Raw genomic sequence first — 15,460 nt, forward strand, 5'->3', positions numbered from 1 at the left:
CATGCATTCCGCACCTCAGCCACCATTACTTTAAAATCAGCCTTTGTGGGCAATTGCTGCAAAGTCTGTTGCAGAGATATTGTAGGCTGGGAGGTATAGAGGGGGCCATCTTCACCCTCATCTCCAGAAGCTGGATGTTGGTCCCAATCATTCATGTCTCTAGGGGGGTGCATATGAACAGAGGCAGTGTCCACCCCAGCATCAGGGGGATCTCCCCACTCACGGCGGCGTGATGGTGTGGCCGCCAGCTGTCTGGCCTGTTTGGGAGCTGCTTTGGGCAGCATAATGGGGTCCTCAGGCTGGGGGCCCTGCAAGCATCCAGGAGACTCCAAGCTCAGGCCAGGAGTAGCAGTAAGCCGAACAGGCACAAATTTTGTAGCCATGGGCGAGAGGGAGGGTTCCCCAGAGGTTTCGCCGTTGCGCTCACCTGCCGTGTTGGAGAAGGCGGGAGCTGCTGCTGCTGTAATGGCGCCTGTGACGGACAGCTGGGAGAGCCGCACTGAGACGCCAGGAGCTGGGAGCCGCGGGTAAGGTAAGCGTCTAAGGTCCGGTTCTCTCCAGAGGACGAGTGGGTAGCAGGCTTCTTTGGGGGCAACTTTTTCCCCATGTGACACGCCCGTGTCTGCAAATTCGGCCTGAGTTAGGAGGGGGAGCAGCGGAGCTCATGGATCACGCCGCCACATCTCTGCAGACGTCCAGGTCACGCCCCCCCCCCCCCCATCCCCCAGTTCAGTCATTTTGACTGATCAGGCAAAAGATAAAACCGTAGCATGCTACGGTTTTATCTCCGGCGAAAAAAAATGAAGACATGCCTGAATGCCATAGGAATGTATTTCCCCATAGGAATGTATTAGTGCCGGATCCGGCATTCAAAATACCGGAATGCCGGATCCGTCCTACACAGACCGGTAAAAATGTGAAAAAAGATACAAGACGGATCCGTCTGTCCGCATGAACAAGAGGAGAGACGGATCCGTTCTTGCAATGCATTTGTGAGACATTTGTGAGACGGAACTTCCCGCCGGATCACACTGCTGCAAGTGTGAAAGTAGCCTAACCTGGCTTATGTTGGTTGCACCACTTGCCAGTTAAGATATAGAATCAGAGAGCATTTAAATGGTGCAATTAAAGGGGTATTCCTGTAGTTAAATGTTACCCCCTATCCACAGGTAGGACCCCCCAGATTGGTGAGGATTCTACCACTGGGACACGCACGATCACGAGAAAGGGGGTCCCGTACCCCCTTCAGGCCCCCTGCTGTTCCCCTGAAATGACTGGTGCTGCGCAGCTGCTCCATTTATTTCTATGGGAGTTCCAGTAAAAAAAGAAAATACAGTACCAGAACCAAGGATATAACATAGCTATAGCACCAGAAGAAATATCAGTACATAAAATACAGCACCAGAACTCAGGTCATAACGTATATATACAGTACCAGAACTAAGATAAGAACGCTCAAGCTCCGCCAATTGAGCGTACTCCAGCACTAGGCTCATTTTAGCGATTTTATCAAAATGTCTGGGTTATTTCAAGTAAGTGACCAGCCTGATGCTCACGAGTAGAGATGAGAGAATTTCATATTATGAATTTCGTTCACACTTCGTTTGGTGGTAAAAGGTGAATTGCGTTATGGATTCCGTTACCACGGACCATAACGCAATTCTATGACGGAATTAATAACGGAATACCTTTAGAGGCATCTCGTTATTCATTCCGTCATAATAGAAGTCTATGGCCTGCATAACAGATCCATCCCGTTTCTGTTATGCAGGGGTTTCCGTTATGCAGGGGAGTCCTCCCCTGCATAACAGAAAGAGGACGGATACGTTTTGTAGCACATAGACGTCTATTATGACGGAATGAATAACTGAATGCCTCTAAAAGCATTCCGTTATGAATTCCGTCATAGAATTGCGTTATGGTTCGGGGTAACGGGATCCATAACGCAATTCACCTTTTACCAACAAACAAAGTGTGAATGAATTTCATAGGTGTAAATTCGCTCATCTCTGCTCAGGAGACCCATCACCAGTTTATGCTCCCCTCAGATAGAGCAGCATAAAGGTGACAGATTCCTTTTAACTGATCCACAGAGCATTCCCTTACGTCCTCAACAGCAGCACAGATGGGGTTAACTGCCCCTGTGGACTGGTAGGACCGGCGGAATTTTAATGAGCCCAAGAACCAATAAACGATCTTCAGCTCCCTGAAAGGGAGGAGATCACCCCCCAGCCCACCGTGTTTTTTTCTGTCCTCTGGACAGGTGGACTGGCGTGTCGCTCCCTCCCTGGGAGCTGAAGATTGCTTAAGGGTTCCTTTTTCCCTCCTTAAAGCTTAGCTCGCTTTCTATGGATCTCAGTGCCTTTATTTTAGGCCTGATCATGGCGATTTCGGTCTGGGGTACCGTTGGGGAGGGGGGCGTCCCCTCCCCTCTTCTTTCATCATCTGTAGACGGTCCTCCGTTCCTCCGTTACCGCATGTGTGCGGCGCTATGGGCGCCGCCATTTTCCGGAAGTGACGCGCCCTAGGTGCGCTACGTCACTTCCGGTTTTCCGAAGCGATGCGGTGATGTATAAAACTCACCTTTCTTTAAACTAGCTCCCTAGAATGACATCCTGGACTTAGGAATTAGTCTGGGGAGACAATTTTTCATTTAGGTAGAGCCAGTATAGGCTCTGGTTTTTCAGAGTGCTTGCTTTGGCAGCACATATACAAAAAAAAAAAAAAAAGGGAGTGGTGCTGATCTCGTTTCAGGAACCCGCCCATTGGGCGGGGTTTCCTTCTTTTAAGCGCCCAGAGCCCATCAGTCAGTGCTCTGGTTGCGTTGCTTTCACAAGTTAGCTCCAGAGCTCTCCTGTGCTTTGTGATATTCCTTCAGTATTGCTTTGTTGGGTTTTGTACTTCCTCTTCTTTCAGCTCTATTTCTTCTAGTGCTGGTGGGCCCCCTTAAGGTCTGGTTTTCTCCACCTCCTGATGTTGTAGGTGTTATGACCTGTTTTGTTTCTTCCATTACAGACTATGGCTTCCCCTAAGGAGGATCAGCGGAAGGCTGGGGCCAAGAGGAAGCATTTGGCATGTTACGAATGTAACACACCCCTAGTTGACAGCTGTCCTTACTCCAGATGTGAGAGTTGTCGCACGGCATCCACGGAACCCACGATGCAGGAGATGTTCCAATGGACCAAGACATACGTGGATGATTCCATCAAGGGAGTAGTTCAGCTACTTAATGAGAGGCTACCAGGTCCCTCCCAGACTCCCATGGAGGTGGTCGCACCGGTCGAAAGACCTACCCCCTGTTCAGTGGGGTCTTCTTCTTCTGAGGAAGAAGAATCTACTTCTTGCTTTTTTCCTCCAGAAAAGACGCAGAAGTTACTCAAGTCCATCAGGTCGGGGGACCAGGATGTTGACATGGGGGAGTCCTCCGATCCCGCCGGTCGGACACAGCGTGTCTTTAGAGCGGATGAGACCCTCCTCTCTGTCATGCGCACAGAGTGGAAAAAGCCTGAGAAGGGTCCAGTGCTTACCAGAAAATTCAGACTTATGTACCCGATGGCTAAACCCTTGGTGGAATCGTGGGGTTCCGTTCCCAAGGTGGACATGGCTATAGCCAAGTTGTCCCGGTGCACTCTAGTCCCTGCAGACGATGGGTCTAGCCTGCAGGACCCTCTAGACCGGAGGGCAGAGTGCACCCTTAGGAGGGGTTACGCGGCGGCCGCTGCCTCCGCATCTACTTCCATTGCGGCCACTGAGGTAGCCACCTATCTACGCTCTAGGCTTAATCAAATCCAGACGGATGTGGACCAGAGCGTATCAAGAGACGACATCCTGGCAGCCTTCAAGTCAGCCAACCTGGCTATGGACTTTTTAGTTGATTCCTCCCAGATGCAGCTAAAGCTGGCCGCCAAAACTATGGCCCTAGTTTCAGCTGCCCGCAGACCACTCTGGCTGAAACCGTGGATCGCGGATAACGCATCCAAGTTTAACCTTTGTGGGCTCCCCTTCGAACCAGATAGGTTATTCGGGTCCGAATTGGACAAAATAATGGAGGGGCTCTCCGATAAAAAAGGGAAGAGCCTCCCCCAGCAGCCCTTTCGGGGACGCCCCAGACAGGAAAAGAAGGGCGGAGGTCGTTCTGGGCAGCAGTCTAGGCGCAGAGATTGGGGGGAGCCGTCTCGTAAATATCCGAGACGCCCCCGCAAACCCACCAGGGAGGCAAAACCCTCCTGACTATGGGCCTCCTCGAGGCTCTTGGATAAGCCCTGCTGCCCCTGCAGTGTCTCCTCTAGATTTTCCCGTACCCCTCCCCCAGATTCCCGCGGGGGGCCGTCTTACCCACTTCAAAGACTCTTGGAGCCGGTTGATTGCAGACCCCTGGGTACAGGACATAGTTTCCGCCGGGTACCGGGTAGATCTTATCTCTCTCCCCCCAGAGAGATTCATCGCCACACGAAGCTTCGGGTCTGCCAAACAGGTGGTCCTAGAATCTTACATTCAGGACTATATTTCCAAGGGAGCCCTGGAGGAGGTACCGGCAGGGGAGAGGGGCCTAGGGATTTATTCACCACTGTTCCTGGTTCCCAAGAAGACAGGAGATCTCCGGATGATCATCGATTTGAGATTCCTCAATCGATTTATAAGGAAAACAAGGTTTCGCATGGAAACCATAAGGTCAGTCAGCCATATCCTCAATCTTGGGGACGTCATGGCTACTCTGGACCTCAAGGATGCGTACCTTCACATTCCGATCCATTCCGCTTCCCGGAAACTCCTCAGGATCGCGGTCCAGATCTCAGGGGTTTGCAGGCACTTTCAGTTCGCCGTGCTTCCCTTCGGAATCTCTTCTGCCCCCCTCATCTTCACCAAGGTGGTGGTTTCGGTGGTGGCAGCTTTGAGACTCCAAGGTCTGACTATTATTCCTTATCTGGACGATTGGCTTTTCATAGCCTCTTCAGTTCCGATCCTTACCCACCATCTTCAGGTCGCAGTCTCCTTTCTCTTCCGCCTAGGCTGGATTATCAACTGGCAGAAGTCGAATGTGAGCCCATCGACTTCAATCCATTACTTAGGATTCGTGGTTGACTCTGTGGAGATGTCCCTCTGGTTGACTCCAGAAAGGAGAGCGTGGATTCAGGACCTGGCAAAGGTCCTTTATGTCCCTCGTCGAGTCTCTATCCGGACTCTCATGAAGATGCTGGGGCTCATGTCAGCGGCTGCGGATGCGGTCCCTTGGGCGTTATGGCACCTCCGTCCTCTTCAGTCGGAGGTCTTACACCTATGGAACGGCAGCCCTGCGGGGCTAGATTCCCTGTGCTCCCTGTCCGGTCAAACCTGAAATTCCCTCAGATGGTGGTTTCAGCTACCAGCAGGGAAGTCTATGACCCAACCAGCTTGGGTCATATTGACTACAGACGCGTCCCTTGTAGGCTGGGGCGCTCACCTGGACGGATCCCCAATTCAGGGATCTTGGTCTCCTCTGGAGCGGCATCTTTCCTCCAATCTTCGCGAGATGCGAGCTATCCGGCTAGCCCTCCTTCACTTTGCGCCTCAGATCCGGGGCAAAGCAGTGAAAGTCCAGTCAGACAATATGACTGCAGTCCTCTATATAAACAAACAGGGAGGCACAAGATCATTGCCCCTTCTGTCAGAGATCGGGGTAATTCTTCGATGGGCAGAGCTGAACCTTTCCCATCTATCTGCCGTTCATATTCGAGGCTCCCTCAATATGATAGCGGACCGCTTAAGTCGAGGATTACCGACCATGGAGTGGTCTCTGCATCCGGAGATCTTCAGGCAGCTAGTTCACAGATGGGGTATGCCAGAAGTGGATCTCATGGCAACCAGGTTCAACGTCAAGGTGATGAGGTTCTGTTCCCTCTACAGGGAAGACAACCCCCTGGCGATAGATGCTCTGTCAATACCGTGGAGGTTCAGGCTGGCTTACATCTTCCCTCCCTTTTCCATGATACCGAGGGTATTGATGAAAATCCGTCAGGATCAGGCCTCGGTAATAGCCATCATACCGTTTTGGCCCAGAAGATCCTGGTTTACCCAGCTCATTCAGATGAGTCGGGGACAATACTGGAGACTCCCCCCGGAGCAGACCCTGGTGTCGTGGGACACTCACCTCTGCCCAGATCTGCACAGGTTCAACCTGACAGCCTGGAGGTTGATCAGTCCCTTCCCAATATAGAAGGGCTTTCCGAGTCGGTCCTGAGAACTTTGTCGCATTCCCGAGCAGAGTCTACAAAGAAGGCCTACTCCAGGATCATGAGAATCTTCGAGGCATGGTGTGATTCCAGACAGGTGGCGTCTGCAGATCCGCCCCTTCCTGCGATACTTCAATTTCTTCAGGATGGATTAGATAGAGGCCTATCTCCAGCTACCTTGAAGGTACAGGTTTATGCCATCTCGGCCTGTCTCAACAGGCCACATTCTCGGGACCCACTCATCAAATGCTTCCTGAAGGGAGCTGGAAGACTAAAGCCTACTATACTGAAACCTATCCCCCAGTGGGATCTTTCAGTAGTGCTCAGGGGGCTAGCATCTCCCCCCTTCGAGCCCTTGGAGGAGGTAAATTTTAAATTTTTGACTTTAAAGATGGTCTTTCTTCTGGCTATAGCTTCAGCCAAAAGAGTTTCTGAATTGCATGCCTTCTCCGCAAATCACCCGTACATTATTTTTCTACAGGATAGAGTACTCCTGAAGTTTTTACCTTACTTCAGGCCTAAGGTGCCTACTTTCCAGAACATCAATCAGGTAATATCTTTACCAGTTTTGTTTACAGCCTCCTCCTCTGATACTCCAGCTAGAGACCCGCTGGATATTTCAAGATGCCTCCAGATCTATGTGGATAGATCTAGTAAGTTCAGGATAGATGAGAATCTTCTTATCCTGTTTGCCGGTAAGTCTAAAGGCCGTAAAGCGTCTAAAGCCACCATTAGTCGCTGGATCAAGGAGGCCATTATGGAAGCTTTCGTCTCCCAATCCTTAGATCCTCCCGAGTTTGTGAGGGCCCATTCTACTAGGGCGGTCTCCACCTCGGTTGCGGAGAGAAGACTCCTCCCCTTAGAGTTGATTTGTAAGGCGGCCTCCTGGAGCTCTGAGTCAACCTTCATCTCCCATTATAGGATAGATGCTAGGATGGCAGAGTTTTCGGCTTTTGGGCAGACTGTTCTTAGTTCTGCCAGGCATGAGGACCCTCCCTAGGGGATTCTTCTTGCTATCTCCCCATCTGTGCTGCTGTTGAGGACGTAAGGGAATCGTTAATTTCTAACGATAATTTGTTTTCCCTTAGTCCTAACAGCAGCACACAAATATCCCACCCTAAATACATTATGCTTGTTAAAAACACGGTGGGCTGGGGGGTGATCTCCTCCCTTTCAGGGAGCTGAAGATCGTTTATTGGTTCTTGGGCTCATTAAAATTCCGCCGGTCCTACCAGTCCACAGGGGCAGTTAACCCCATCTGTGCTGCTGTTAGGACTAAGGGAAAACAAATTATCGTTAGAAATTAACGATTTTCATTAAGGAATGTCAGTGGTCAATTCAACATTCTTATCTTCTCATGTATATCTATGACTTATCTGTGGATCATATTAACTGGTATTCCCCTGTTGGAGAGCAATGCAATACGGTCACAATAAACCTTTTTTTTTTTTTTTTTTTTTTTTTCGTCTGTGAAGCTCTGTAAAGGAAAGTGAAAGCACAAACGTTATACAGAAGCCTCAGGGCAATCAGCTGTGGACATTGCCAGGTAAGTCAGAAGGATTTTTAAGCTATATGACGAGGCATTTTCTAACAATTTCAGACTGCCCAGACCCATAAAGCTGTGCCCAACAGCCCTTTATGACTTGTATATAGAAATCAGGCAGGAATGTAAATACAGTAGCTAAAAGAAAAGAAGGAATGTCAGTCTATATCTATAAAACTGTCTCTATATGTAAGTCTAGAGATAGATAATAGATAGACATGAGATAGATAGATAGATAGATAGATAGATAGATAGATAGATAGATAGATAGAGATAACTGATAGATGATACATAGATAGATAATTGATAGACATGAGATATATAGATTGATAGATAGATAGATAGATAGATAGAGCTAAAAGATAGATAGATAGATAGACATGAGATAGATAGATATGAGATAGAGATAACTGATAGATGATAAATAGATAGATACATAGGTAGATATGAGATATATAGATAGATAATTATTCCCGGTAAGAGCACAGTATATATCTATATATCTTTTATTACTAACATTTTTACAGTCCCTGAGGGATAAAACAATATTAGGTACAAGCAGAGATGTATTCTATTATGTAGCCAAATGTAGAGAAGATATTTGATGATGACTTCAAGGTATCTGACAGCTACAAAGTGACTTAAATTCCCACTACCAGTAGGATTTGTGAACTTTAACCTTGAGAAGAAAAAGATAAAAATTCAAATCTTAAAGGGGACCTGTCATGTTGAACATGGTGCCTGTTCTGGAGGTAAATTGATATACAGTATATACTGATATATAGTTTTGTGGGGGGGGGGGGGGGGGGGGAATCTGTATAACTTGACAAGGGTTTGCTCCAGCCCTGCACTAAGTGATGTTCTATCCTCAGGATAGGCCATTACTATCTGATCATCGGGGGTCCAATCCTGTGCACCCCCAGGATCAGCTGTTTGAGTGTAGCTCTGTTGCCAGAGGTGGTTTCTAGAGCATTACATTCATCACAGTTTGAGTCCCTTTATTCAGCTAAGGCTACTTTAACACCAGCGTTTTTGCTGGATCCGTCATGGATCTGCAAAAACGCTTCTGTTACAATAATACAACCGCATGCATCCATCATGAACGGATCCGGTTGTATTATGTCTTCTATAGCCATGACGGATCAGTCATGAACACCACTGAAAGTCCATAGGGGACGGATCTGTTTTCTATTGTGTCAGAGAAAACGGATCCCTCCCCATTGACTTACACTATATTGTATGCCAGGACGGATCCGTCTTGCTCCGCACCACATCGCGGACAGAAAGGCGCTGCTTGCAGAGTTATTCTGTCCACAATGGGAGCGCAACCAAACGGAACGGAATGCATTTTGGTGCATTCCGTTTTGTTCCATTCTGTCCCCATTGACAATGAATGGGGACAAAAATTGAAGCGTTTTCATCCGCTATTGAGATCCTATGACGGATCTCAATAGCGGAATTGAAAATGCTAGTGTGAAAGTAGCCTTATGTTAGAATTTGTTAATGTTAACAAAGGGCTTCCGATACCCATGGAATCCAGGGTTTGCTTATGTGAAAATGGTGATCTGCATTGTTACAAACAGTCCAATGAACAGTCCAATGTGGATTCCATTAAAAGTTTTTAAAATCTGGAATGCTTTGACCTCCAAACTCACATGGAAAAGGAAATGGGCTATGATGGGACTCTCCTATCTTTAACATCGAAAAAAGGTGTGTGTGTGGCTGTTTGCTGTTATTAATATGTTTTAAGATTTTGTTGGCACAAAAAATGAAGTATTTTGTTCAGTCAGTATTTTTGCAGGTGATGAATACTGCTTTTATTCTGTGCTATGGAGCATAGTCAAGCTGGCCATGCCTAAAACCTGCCCAATCGGACTAGATTGACGTCCGTAAGGACAAGGTGCATCATCTCGAGCCAATCAGAAATCAACCACAAGTGCAATAGCCTCTCCTTCATGCGTAGTCAAACTAGGTGTGCTAGCCTAGCTTCCCGTGAATGTGCCATGTGTCAATGAACCCCAGGCTAGCACACTGAGCTTCACTGCACATGTCCGAAGTATGGCGCAAGTACTTCATTTCCTATTCCTTTAATATTCATGGCACCCAACCTTGCAAAGATCACTCGAAAATCAACATAACTAATATAGTTATGAATTGCCCAATATTTTTTTAGTTCTAGACAAGTCCAAAACATATGTAGATAATCTGCATCAGGAGACTCACGACAGTCTAATTTCTTCAACATTTAATATTGAAGTGCTGCAGGATCTGATTGATTATCCCTTCCCCCTTTTTCCTCTAAACTTTCCTTTCCCCTTTTACACCCCCCTTTTTGAACCAAGGAGTGGACCCTTACTTACAACTGCTCCGGAAGAAATACCTTTTGCTTATGTTTTGTATGGATGACCACTGATTTAATGGGAATAGCAGTACTTTCTACACACTATGCTATCGAACAAGGTGGACTTGTACCCCAACCATTCTACCATAAGAGGGGTACTTGCTAATTTGAACCTGTTCTATTTCTTGCGTTTTGGGAATGTTTGGCTTCACAATGGGTCTTGTCTATATTATTTTCTTTATTTAGAGATATGTATGCCAATGTATTTTGTTCGCATATCTTACTGTTTACGGTCACTATGACGAACAAGGATAGTTTTTGTACTTGGAATGTTAGAGGTGTGGGAGATCCTACAAAGTGACATCCCATCTTTAGGTATCTTCAGACCTAGGGATCATGCACACAACCGTATTTTGCATCCTCATTTTTTTGAAGATTGCACACAGTTCCATAAATTTCTATGGGTCAGCAAAAAAAAACAACAGCTCATGGAGGTCATCCATGTGCTGTCCTTATCCCTGTTCCAAAAGTTAGAGGACATCGAATATTCTTGTCCATATTGCAGACAAGAATAGTCTAGTGATTGGAGGGTGAAAAATTGCACACAGAAGGTGTCCGTATTTGGCAGATCTGGGGTTTGCAGACTACAACATGGACGCGGTCATGTGAATAAGGCTTTACCTACCATTACTTATCTGTTTTCAGGGGACATATTTGGTAAAGGATAAACTATACACTGTGCAGTGCTCTTGGAATGGTACTTCTTTTCTCTTCACATATACCATTCAAGAGGGGTTAGTGTTCTCATTCCTTAAACTATAAGAAGAAACCCTTTTCTGCGATTTTTAGAAATGGGTGTAGGACATTTAAAATTATTTGAGGATTTAAAGAAGACCTGTCACCACAAAATGCAGTGCAATCTGAAATCCCCATCCTTTAGAGCAGGAGGAGCTGAGCAGATTTATTTATCTAGTTTTGTGGGAAAAGATTTAGTAAAACCTGTAATTTTTCCATTTACATCTGCAGCCCTGTGAAGAGCTATTGGTACAAGTTGGAGGTGTTATCAGTGACTGACAGATATCGCTCTATACACACTTATACACACAATGCTATCAATCACTGATAACACCTCCTCCCTGTACCGATAATTTTTCATAGAGCTGCAAAAAAGATGTATAAATTACACGTTTTACTTAATCTTTTACCACAAAACTATATATCAATCTGCTCAGCTCCTCCTGCTCTATAAAATGGTGCATAAAGATTGCATTGCATTTTGTGGTGATAGGTCCTCTTTAAAAATGATTATGGATTCTCTAATGTTTAGATATTTGAAATTGAGACATATTTTGGTTACACAGCACAAGTGAAGTATTCTACGTTAAATACAGAGACATTTAGTATTGTGGAATATTTCACAGATACTGTTGGAAAAAAGAAAATTTGAGTAAACCTGATTTTTAATTTACAAAGCTATCGGGAGACATACTGTCACAATATTGGTGAATTCTTACAATCTAGCCAGGATAGAATTTTTTGTACACAAATTACTCATAATCCAACATAGAAAAATTCACACTGGTTCGCAGTTTGTAGGTTATATTACATTCCCCAATTTCTTTTTTTTTTTTTTTTTTTTTTTTAAGAACAAAAAAAAAAACATTTCTCCCTACATTCATTAGAAAGGAAGGTTTATTATATACAGCAGTCACATGTCATTATATAGTGGTCAAAATAATATTCCAAGTGCTCATGAGTAATACGCCAAACATTTTTAGATTTACATGTATTGCCCTCTCATAGCTTTAGACAAAGTTTCTATACGTGGTTGATAATCATCTAAGTACAGAATTATTTCAGTAAAGGGGCAAAAGCAGATATGTTGGGGTAGAACATGTAAAAACTGGTGGTTATTATAGGTTTGGTATAAAATATATTCTGCTATGACAAGAATGGTTGTCCACCAGAAACGCAAAAGCAAAATTGGTTTAGCATTTTTCTATATGTTTCAAGATTAAATAAAGTATGATGGATTGTATCTGAGTGCTGAACAAACTTCTATTTTCAATAATATATTCTGCCTGACAGGAACATATGAATGTCGGCCATCTGACACCCATGTAGAACCTGTTTGAGTCACACAGAATATCTAAAATTGCCTGTGTGGGTTCAGAGAATCCTGCAGTTTTTGGAAGGGCGAGGTGCTCATTGAATTTATGTATTTAACTTTTTCTTAAATTTTTTTTCTCCTTTTATTTGTATTTATTTTGTTTATATTCTACTGTAATAATTAATTAATTTTATTTATGTATTATTTTTCTGCTGTGGAGGCACAACTGTTAGCAGGTTCTGTATAGGACAGATGTGCAGAGAAGACACAGATTGTACTTTCTCTGCATGCCTCCAAGCCCTTCTTCTCAGGGAATTTACACTACTCACAAAAAGTTAGAGATATTTGGCTTTCAGGTGAAATATATGGAAAACATAAAAAGTTCACGCTACAGTAATATTATATCATGAATGTGTGGCATTTAAGTAGAAGCATGTAATGGTGATTTCCAAATCTCAAATAATTTTTTTAAACAAAAGCCAACAACAATGGTGGGTATACCCCCACAAAAAATGTCTCAATATCTTGCCAGATGTGTCACGGTCTCTAACATGACAGGTGTCAGAAGATCTAAGAGACGGGCTGCACGTGATGTGATCTGACAGCCTTTTTGATTTCACTGGGTTCAGTGTAGTTGCTGGCAATGAACACACCTCTTGTCTCAGGTGTAGCTTAGTGGTCATTCCAACTCCACTATTTAGTCTGGCTTCACACATCATGCTAAGCGATTGATAGCTTCAGTTTGGTATTGGAAGTGCTGGTGTGTGGTCCTCTTCTGAGTTCCTGCTCGTCCATTTATTTCAGAAGTTAAGTGTTACTTCCCTTTTATATATTAATTTTTTCCCCTCTGTCTTTGGTTATTAGGCCTCAGGGAGGCGCTTGTTCCTTCATATTGGAAGGAACAGGCCATCTCAAGCCCAGACACTCCAGGGCAAGTCAGGGTTTCCAGGGTCTCAGGTTACAGTGTATTAACATTCCTACCCTCAAGGTCCGTTCATACGGATAGGAGTCAGGGCTAGGATTAGGGTTTCTTTAGGTGGTGGTTTTCCTTTCCCTAGCTTTGAGGCCTAGTTCCTTTTTCTCTTCCCTCCTGTTGTCAGTGTGGTGTTCCCTCCCACATCATTACGTGACAATGCGGTCTTGTGCATCAATTACAGCTTGTCAACGATGTTCACAAGTCAACTTATTGTCTACTGAGGCATGGCATCCCACTCTTCTTGAAGAACAGCCCTCAGGTCATTGGGGGTACAGAGTTAGGAGCCTCTACTCAGCGACTCACTTGATCCCACAGGGTTTCAATAGGATTCAGATCTGGGGAAAGTGCAGGCCACTCCATTTGAGGTACCCCAGTCTCTAGCATCTGTTCACTAATGATGTGACCTTGATGAGCCAGCGCATTGTTTAATTCCCCAGAGTAGTATTACCATTGCTACACCCTGCTACTGTCTCTAATGGGCTAACCACAATGTCATCTGTGTATTTATTCCAGGTCCTCTTACACTGTGCATCAATTCTTCTGCTATGTAACTGTTATTAGTTGTATTACATGTTATATCCCTGGTTCACCAGCAGATGGCATTGTATATGGCAGAGAGATATCTTTAAATACAATGGAACTTACTATTCTCTTCCCTTTGGGAGAAGTGGGCTAGTCCGGTTTCCTACCAAGGAAGGGGCTGCAGGAATTTTTCAGTCTAGTGTTAGTCAGTCTGGAGTCTAGTCTATAGTTGAAAGGAGAGGAAAATCACCCTGACTCCTTACAGATTAACCGACAGACTGTTGCAAGGAGGTCAACAGCCAAAGGCACCCCACTCCAAAGGTACTAGAACAGCCCTAAAGTGCAGCGATCAGACTAAAGCCGAGTTTAACACCGCAGAGAGATAAAGCAGAATATTTAAGTTTGCCTGCCAGTTTATGCCAGAACCTGCTGGAACCAAGAGAAACACCACTTCTTGTACAGATGCAAGTTGATTCAAGTAAAGCTGTTGAACTTTATAAAAGTCTGGACTCGACTATTTCTCCACCCCCATCATTACTCTCCCCGTTCTTCGGAGCCTAACCCTGGGGAGTGACGGTCTTTAGGTAGGAGCACAGTGGCACACACAGAAAACTATTGAGGCCAAACCACTCGGCATTCCCAAAAACCTGGGACATGATTGGCCCTGTAGGGGGCAGGACATTGCAATTGTCGTCCATGTAGATATCATTATGCCTGTGTTGTTCATGCAGAGGCACAACAACTGAATTAATTATGTTATGATACCAGTAGTATGGGCTTGTCACTGTACCATTCACAAAGTGTAGGGCAGTTCTGTACTGACAAGACACACCTGCCCGCACTGTAACTCCAACGCCACTAAAGGCTCATCTGGTGACAACAGTGGCTTATGCATAGCACTCTCCTTAATGTCTCCAATATCGTTGGCGGCCATCATTTCTGCTCAATGTAAATCGACTTTCATGAGTGCACAGCACTGAGGCCCACTGGTCCCTTGTCCAGTGTAGATGCTCCCTGGCCCATGCAAGAGGATGATGCCTATGCCATGTGGTGTGGTCAGGTACCATTGCAGGTCATCTAGCACGTAAACCATGCTGATGTAAATGTTTTTAAATGGTCTGATGTGACACTTGGGTGCCTCTCACTTCCCTTAAAAGTGCTTGGAGTTGTGTGGCATTCATCATCTGGTTCCGCAGGGCATTGTCCACAAGTCATCAGTGTGGGATGTGGCCAAAGGACGTCCATGTCACGATCAGTGTGGGGGGGAAACTCCACACTAAATACAGGAGGGAAGGGGAACAGTAACTGGGCCTGGAAACTAGGGAAGAAACAGGTCACCTCTTAGACAACCCTAATCCGGGCTCTGACTATCTATCATTATGAATAAACCTTGAAGGTAGGAATATTCATATGCAGGAAACCTAGGCCCTTATTTCCCTATAATGTCCTGGAATAAGGTAAGGACCAGAGACAACCCATTCCTTCCCAGATGGACAAATGGAAGTCTCTGTCTCAGGCCCAGATACAACAACAGGGAATATAACAAACAAACGCGACACTTAACTTCTGTAGAGATGGATGAACAGGAACACCAGAGACGACCTCAAACCAGCTCAGCCAAACCCGAATGAAGCTATCTACCGCATAGTCTGAAAGGCGGGGTCAGACTATCAAGGGTAGAAGTGATGACCACTGAGCAACAGCTGAGAAAAGGGAAGTGGTCATTAACCCTATCAACACTGAATAAAGAGAAATCAAC

General features: G+C 45.4%; 1 protein-coding gene across 2 annotated transcripts in view; it reads left to right on the forward strand.

The window, feature by feature from the left end:
- The first annotated feature begins 7,693 nt into the window (after window positions 1-7,693).
- Window positions 7,694-15,460, forward strand: part of LOC122932503 (programmed cell death 1 ligand 1-like) — a 63,406-nt gene continuing 55,639 nt past the window's right edge. The window contains exon 1 of one of the 2 annotated variants that reach the window (XM_044286967.1): window positions 7,694-7,755. The gene's annotated coding sequence lies outside the window, so the exon portion shown is untranslated. Of the gene's footprint in view, window positions 7,756-8,481; window positions 8,505-15,460 lie in introns of those variants that run through there. The other variant, XM_044286976.1, reaches the window with a different exon arrangement.

This window comes from Bufo gargarizans, chromosome 1 (genome assembly GCF_014858855.1).
Source record: "Bufo gargarizans isolate SCDJY-AF-19 chromosome 1, ASM1485885v1, whole genome shotgun sequence".
In the NCBI taxonomy this organism is placed as follows: domain Eukaryota; kingdom Metazoa; phylum Chordata; class Amphibia; order Anura; family Bufonidae; genus Bufo; species Bufo gargarizans.